Source organism: Pan troglodytes, chromosome 7 (assembly GCF_028858775.2).
Source record: "Pan troglodytes isolate AG18354 chromosome 7, NHGRI_mPanTro3-v2.0_pri, whole genome shotgun sequence".
NCBI lineage: Eukaryota > Metazoa > Chordata > Mammalia > Primates > Hominidae > Pan > Pan troglodytes.
The window spans coordinates 129,789,656-129,797,392 of record NC_072405.2 but is presented as its reverse complement, the minus strand read 5'-3'; the positions used below and the strand labels follow the sequence as shown (position 1 = coordinate 129,797,392).

General features: G+C 42.1%; 1 pseudogene; it reads left to right on the top strand.

The window, feature by feature from the left end:
- Positions 1 to 206: 206 nt before the first annotated feature.
- LOC100613853 (zinc finger protein 532-like) lies at positions 207 to 1,538 on the top strand (annotated as a pseudogene).
- Positions 1,539 to 7,737: the final 6,199 nt, after the last annotated feature.

Sequence of the window (7,737 nt, the reverse complement as noted above, 5' to 3'; positions counted from 1 at the left end):
TTTTCATATTCTATTTTAGAAGCACGTCATTAAGTTTAGTCCACACTCAAGGTGAGGGAAATTAAGCTTCCCCTCTGCACCTCCGAAGAGAGGAGTATTAAAGAATTTTTAGACATACATTAAAACTACTACAGTAATTAATAAATATTTCTGGGGAGATAATTTGAGGCTATGCAGATAAGCTGTTTCTCTTGAAGACAGGAGAACCAAAAATAATATGTAAGTGTTCTATGTGCGACACTGTGTTCACCTTGCAAACCTTGCTGTATCACCACTTTGACAAACACATTGAAAACCAGAGGGTGTCTGTTTTCAAGTGTCCAGACTGTTCTCTTTTATATGCACAGAAGCAACTTATGATGGACCATATCAAGTCTATGCATGGAACATTGGAAAGTATTGAAGGGCCTCCAAACTTGGGTATAAACTTGCCTTTGAGCATTAAGCCTGCAACTCAAAATTCAGCCAATCAGAACAAAGGGGACACCAAATCCATGAATGGGAAAGAGAAATTGGAAAATAAATCTCCATCTCCTGTGAAAAAAAAATCAATGGAAACCAAGAAAGTGGCCAGTCCTGGGTGGACGTGTTGGGAGTGTGACCGCCTGTTCATGCAGAGAGATGTGTACATATCCCACATGAGGAATGAGCATGGGAAACGAAGAAACACCCCTGCCGCCGTGTGACAAGTCTTTTAGTTTGTCCCACAGCCTGTGCTGGCACAACCGGATCAAGCACAAAGGCATCAGGCATGGCCCAGACTCCAGACGTACCTTTACCAAACGATTGATGCTGGAGAAGCACGTTCAGCTGATGCATGGTATCAAGGACCCTGACCTGAAAGAAATGACAGATGCCACCCATGAGGAGGAAACAGAAATAAAAGAAGACACCAAGGTCCCCAGTCCCAAGCAGAAGTTGGAAGAACCAGTTCTGGAGTTCAGGCCTCCCCAAGGAGCAATCACTCAACCACTGAAAAAGCTGAAAATCAATGTTTTTAAGGTTCACAAGTGTGCCATGTGTGGCTTCACCACCGAAAACCTGCTGCAGTTCCATGAACACATCCCTCAGCACAAATCGGATGGTTCTTCGTACCAGCACCGGGAGTGTGGCCTCTGTTATACATCTCACATCTCTCTGTCCAGGCACCTCTTCATTGTACACAAGTTAAAGGAACCTCAGCCAGTGTCCAAGCAAAATGGGGCTGGGGAAGATAACCAACAGGAGAACAAACCCAGCCATGAGGATGAATCCCCCGATGGCACCATGTCAGACAGAAAGTGCAAAGTGTGCACAAAAACTTTTGAAACTGAAGCTGCCTTAAATACGGACACACGGCATGGCCTTCATCAAATCCAAAAGGATGAGCTCAGCCGAGAAATAGCCACAGATGCTCCATGAGGAAAATCCCTGTCCACATTGGAATAAAAAAAGACATTTTTATTACAAAAATTTGCCGTATAATAGAGTTAACAGTACTGTCTAGGCTGTTGCAATATATTCTCTTTCAACGTACCTTCCTTCACCTCGTCGTATATATCCTCATAAGTATTAAAACAGTATTTGAGTTTAAAAGAGTTTGTATATATTTAAATGAATAACTTTTTATACTCTTTGTTACATGTTTGTATCAGTACTTAGTGGAAAACCATTTGAGTTGTTTTGGGTTAGAATTTTTCTTTTTGTACTGTTTCTTTAAAACAGTTCTTAGTAATAGGGGCAGTTCCTGAATTCAAGTAAACCATTTTGTATGTTTAAAAAAAAAACAAAAAAGAAGAGGAGCCAAGATGGCCGAATAGGAACGGCTCCGGTCTACAGCTCCCAGCGTGAGCGACGCAGAAGACGGGTGATTTTTGCATTTCCATCTGAGGTACCAGGTTCATCTCACTAGGGAGTGCCAGACAGTGGGCGCAGGTTAGTGGGTGCGTGCACCGTGTGCGAGCCGAAGCAGGACGAGACATTACCTCACTCGGGAAGCACAAGGGGTCAGGGAGTTCCCTTTCCTAGTCAAAGAAAGGGGTGACAGACGGCACCTGCAAAATCGGGTCACTCCCACCCGAATACTGCGCTTTTCCGAAGGGCTTAAAAAAAGGCACACCAGGAGATTATATCCCGCACATGGCTCGGAGGGTCCTATGCCCACAGAATCTCACTGATTGCTAGCACAGCAGTCTGAGATCAAACTGCAAGGCGGCATGGAGGCCGGGGGAGGGGCACCCACCATTGTCCAGGCTTGCTTAGGTAAACAAAGCAGCCAGGAAGCTCAAACTGGGTGGAGCCCACCACAGCTCAAGGAGGCCTGCCTGCCTCTGTAGGCTCCACCTCTGGGGGCAGGGCACAGACAAACAAAAAGACAGCAGTAACCTCTGCAGACTTAAATGTCCCTGTCTGACAGCTTTGAAGAGAGCAGTGGTTCTCCCAGCACGCAGCTGGAGATCTGAGAAGGGGCACACTGCCTCCTCAAGTGGGTCCCTGACCCCTGACCCCCGACCCCCGAGCAGCCTAACTGGGAGGCACCCCCCAGCAGGGGCAGACTGACACCTCACATGGCCAGGTACTCCAACAGACCTGCCGCTGAGGGTCCTGTCTTTTAGAAGGAAAACTAACAAACAGAAAGGACATCCACACCAAAAACCCATCTGTACATCACCATCATCAAAGACCAAAAGTACATAAAACCACAAAGATGGGGAAAAAACAGAGCAGAAAAACTGGAAACTCTAAAAAGCAGAGCACCTCTCCTCCTCCAAAGGAACGCAGTTCCTCACCAGCAACGGAACAAAGGTGGATGGAGAATGACTTTGATGAGCTGATAGAAGAAGGCTTCAGACGATCAAATTACTCCGAGCTATGGGAGGACATTCAAACCAAAGGCAAAGAAGTGGAAAACTTTGAAAAAAATTTAGAAGAATGTATAACTAGAATAACCAATACAGAGAAGTGCTTAAAGGAGCTGATGGAGCTGAAAACCAAGGCTCGAGAACTACGTGAAGAATGCAGAAGCCTCAGGAGCTGATGCGATCAACTGGAAGAAAGGGTATCAGCGACGGAAGATGAAATGAATGAAATGAAGCAAGAAGGGAAGTTTAGAGAAAAAAGAACAAAAAGAAACGAGCAAAGCCTCCAAGAAATATGGGACTATGTGAAAAGACCAAATCTGCATCTGATTGGTGTACCTGAAAGTGATGAGGAGAATGGAACCAAGTTGGAAAACACTCTGCAGGATATTATCCAGGAGAACTTCCCCAATCTATCAAGGCAGGCCAACATTCAGATTCAGGAAACACAGAGAACGCCACAAAGATACTCCTCGAGAAGAGCAACTCCAAGACACATAATTGTCAGATTCACCAAAGTTGAAATGAAGGAAAAAATGTTAAGGGCAGCCAGAGAGAAAGCTCGGGTTACCCTCCAAGGGAAGCCCATCAGACTAACAGTGGATCTCTCGGCAGAAACTCTACAAGCCAGAAGAGAGTGGGGGCCAATATTCAACATTCTTAAAGAAAAGAATTTTCAACCCAGAATTTCATATTCAGCCAAACTAAGCTTCATAAGTGAAGGAGAAATAAAATACTTTACAGACAAGCAAATGCTGAGAGATTTTGTCACCACCAGGACTGCACTAAAAGAGCTCCTGAAGGAAGCATTAAACATGGAAAGGAACAACCAGTACCAGCCGCTGCAAAATCATGCCAAAATGTAAAGACCATTGAGACTAGGAAGAAACTGCATCAACTAACGAGCAAAATAACCAGCTAACATCATAATGACAGGATCAAATTCACACATAACAATATTAACTTTAAATGTAAATGGACTAAATGCTCCAACTAAAAGACACAGACTGGCAAATTGGATAAAGAGTCAGGACCCATCAGTGTGCTGTATTCAGGAAACCCATCTCATGGGCAGAGATGCACATAGGCTCGAAATAAAAGGATGGAGGAAGATCTACCAAGCAAATGGAAAACAAAAAAAGGCAGGGGTTGCAATCCTAGTCTCTGATAAAACAGACTTTAAACCAACAAAGATCAAAAGAGACAAAGAAGGCCATTACATAATGATAAAGGGATCAATTCAACAAGAAGAGCTAACTATCCTAAATATATATGCACCCAATACAGGAGCACCCAGATTCATAAAGCAAGTCCTGAGTGACCTACAAAGAGACTTAGGCTCCCACACATTAATAATGGGAGACTTTAACACCCCACTGTCAACATTAGACAGATCAACGAGATAGAAAGTCAACAAGGATACCCAGGAATTGAACTCAGCTCTGCACCAAGCGGACCTAATAGACATCTACAGAACTCTCCACCCCAAATCAACAGAATATACATTTTTTTCAGCACCACACCACACCTATTCCAAAATAGACCACATACTTGGAAGTACAGCTCTCCTCAGCAAATGTAAAAGAACAGAAATTATAACAAACTGTCTCTCAGACCACAGTGCAATCAAACTAGAACTCAGGATTAAGAATCTCACTCAAAACTGCTCAACTACATGGAAACTGAACAACCTGCTCCTGAATGACTACGGGGTACATAACGAAATGAAGGCAGAAATAGACATTCTTTGAAACCAACGAGAACAAAGACACAACATACCAGAATCTCTGGGACACATTCAAAGCAGTGTGTAGAGGGAAATTTATAGCACTAAATGCCCACAAGAGAAAGCAGGAAAGATCCAAAATTGACACCCTAACATCACAATTAAAAGAACTAGGAAAGCAAGAGCAAAGACATTCAAAAGCTAGCAGAAGGCAAGAAATAACTAAAATCAGAGCAGAACTGAAGGAAATAGAGACACAAAAAACCCTTCAAAAAATTATTGAATCCAGGAGCTGGTTTTTTGAAAGGATCAACAAAATTGATAGACCGCTAGCAAGACTAATAAAGAAAAAAAGAGAGAAGAATCAAATAGACGCAATGAAAAATGATAAAGGTCATATCACCACCAATCCCACAGAAATATAAACTACCATCAGAGAATACTACAAACACCTCTACGCAAATAAACTAGAAAATCTAGAAGAAATGGATAAATTCCTCGACACATACACCCTCCCAAGACTAAACCAGGAAGAAGTTGAATCTCTGAATACACCAATAACAGGATCTGAAATTGTGGCAATAATCAATAGCTTACCAACCAAAAAGAGTCCAGGACCAGATGGATTCACGGCCGAATTCTACCAGAGGTACAAGGAGGAACTGGTACCATTCCTTCTGAAACTATTCCAATCAATAGAAAAGAGGGAATCCTCCCTAACTCATTTTATGAGGCCAGCATCATCCTGATACCAAAGCCGGTCAGAGACACAACCAAAAAAGAGAGTTTTAGACCAATATCCTTGATGAACACTGATGCAAAAATCCTCAATAAAATACTGGCAAACCAAATCCAGCAGCATATCAAAAAGCTTATCCACCATGATCAAGTGGGCTTCATCCCTGGGATGCAAGGCTGGTTCAATATATGCAAATGAATAAATGTAATCCAGCATATAAACAGAACCAAAGACAAAAACCACATGATTATCTCAATAGATGCAGAAAAGGCCTTTAACAAAATTCAACAACCCTTTATGCTAAAAACTCTCAATAAATTAGGTATTGATGGGACGTATTTCAAAATAAGAAGGGCTATCTGTGACAAACCCACAGCCAATATCATACTGAATGGGCAAAAACTGGAAGCATTCCCTTTGAAAACTGGCACAAGACAGGGATGCCCTCTCTCACCACTCCTATTCAACATAGTGTTGGAAGCTCTGGCCAGGGCAATGAGGCAGGAGAAGGAAATAAAGGGTATTTGATTAGGAAAAGAGGAAGTCAAATTGTCCCTGTTTGCAGATGACATGATTGTATATCTAGAAAACCCGATTGTCTCAGCCCAAAATCTCCTTAAGCTGATATGCAACTTCAGCAAAGTCTCAGGATACAAAATCAATGTACAAAAATCACAAGCATTTTTATACACCAACAACAGACAAACAGAGAGCCAAATCATGAGTGAACTCCCATTCACAATTGCTTCAAAGAGAATAAAATACCTAGGAATCCACCTTACAAGGGATGTGAAGGACCTCTTCAAGGAGAACTACAAACCACTGCTCAAGGAAATAAAAGAGGATACAAACAAATGAAAGAACATTCCATGCTCATGGGTAGGAAGAATCAATATCATGAAAATGGCCATACTGCCCAAGGTAATTTATAGATTCAATGCCATCCCCATCAAGCTACCAATGACTTTCTTCACAGAATTGGAAAAAACTACTTTAAAGTTCATATGGCACCAAAAAAGAGCCTGCATCACCAAGTCAATCCTAAGCCAAAAGAACAAAGCTGGAGGCATCACGCTACCTGACTTCAAACTGTACTACAAGGCTATAGTAACCAAAACAGCATGGTACTGGTACCAAAACAGAGATATAGATCAATGGAACAGAACAGAGCCCTCAGAAATAACGCCGCATACCTACAACTATCTGATCTTTGACAAAGCTGAGAAAAACAAGCAATGGGGAAAGGATTGCCTATTTAATAAATGGTGCTGGGAAAACTGGGTAGCCATATGTAGACAGCTGAAACTGGATCCCTTCCTTACACCTTATACAAAAATCAATTCAAGATGGATTAAAGACTTAAACGTTAGACCTAAAACCATAAAAACCCTGGAAGAAAACGTAGGCATTACCATTCAGGACATAGGCATGGGCAAGGACTTCATGTCTAAAACACCAAAAGCAATGGCAACAAAAGCCAAAATTGACAAATGGGATCTAATTAAACTAAAGAGCTTCTGCACAGCAAAAGAAACTACCATCAGAGTGAACAGGCAACCTACAAAATGGGAGAAAATTTTTGCAAACTACTCATCTGACAAAGGGCTAATATCCAGAATCTACAACGAACTCTAACAAATTTACAAGAAAAAAACAAACAACCCCATCAAAAAGTGGGCGAAGGACATGAACAGACACTTCTCAAAAGAAGACATTTATGCAGCCAAAAAACACATGAAAAAATGCTCACCATCACTGGCCATCAGAGAAATGCAAATCAAAACCACAATGATATACCATCTCACACCAGTTAGAATGGCAATCATGAAAAAGTCAGGAAACAACAGGTGCTGGAGAGGATGTGGAGAAATAGGAACACTTTTACACTGTTGGTGGGACTGTAAACTGGTTCAACCATTGTGGAAGTCAGTGTGGCGATTCCTCAGGGATCTAGAACTAGAAATACCATTTGACCAGCCATCCCATTACTGGGTATATACCCAAAGGACTATAAATCATGCTGCTATAAAGACACATGCACACGTATGTTTATTGCGGCATTATTCACAATAGCAAAGACTTGGAACCAACCCAAATGTCCAACAATGATAGACTGGATTAAGAAAATGTGGCACATATACACCATGGAATACTATGCAGCCATAAAAAATGATGAGTTCATGTCCTTTGTAGGGACATGGATGAAATTGGAAATCATCATTCTCAGTAAACTATCCCAAGAACAAAACACCAAACACTGCATATTCTCACTCATAGGTGGGAATTGAACAAAGAAAACACATGGACACAGGAACGGGAACATCACACTCTGGGGACTGTTGAGGGGTGGGGTGAGGGGGGAGGGATGGCATTGGGAGATATACCTAATGCTGGATGACAAGGTAGTGGATGCAGCGCAGCAGCATGGCACATGT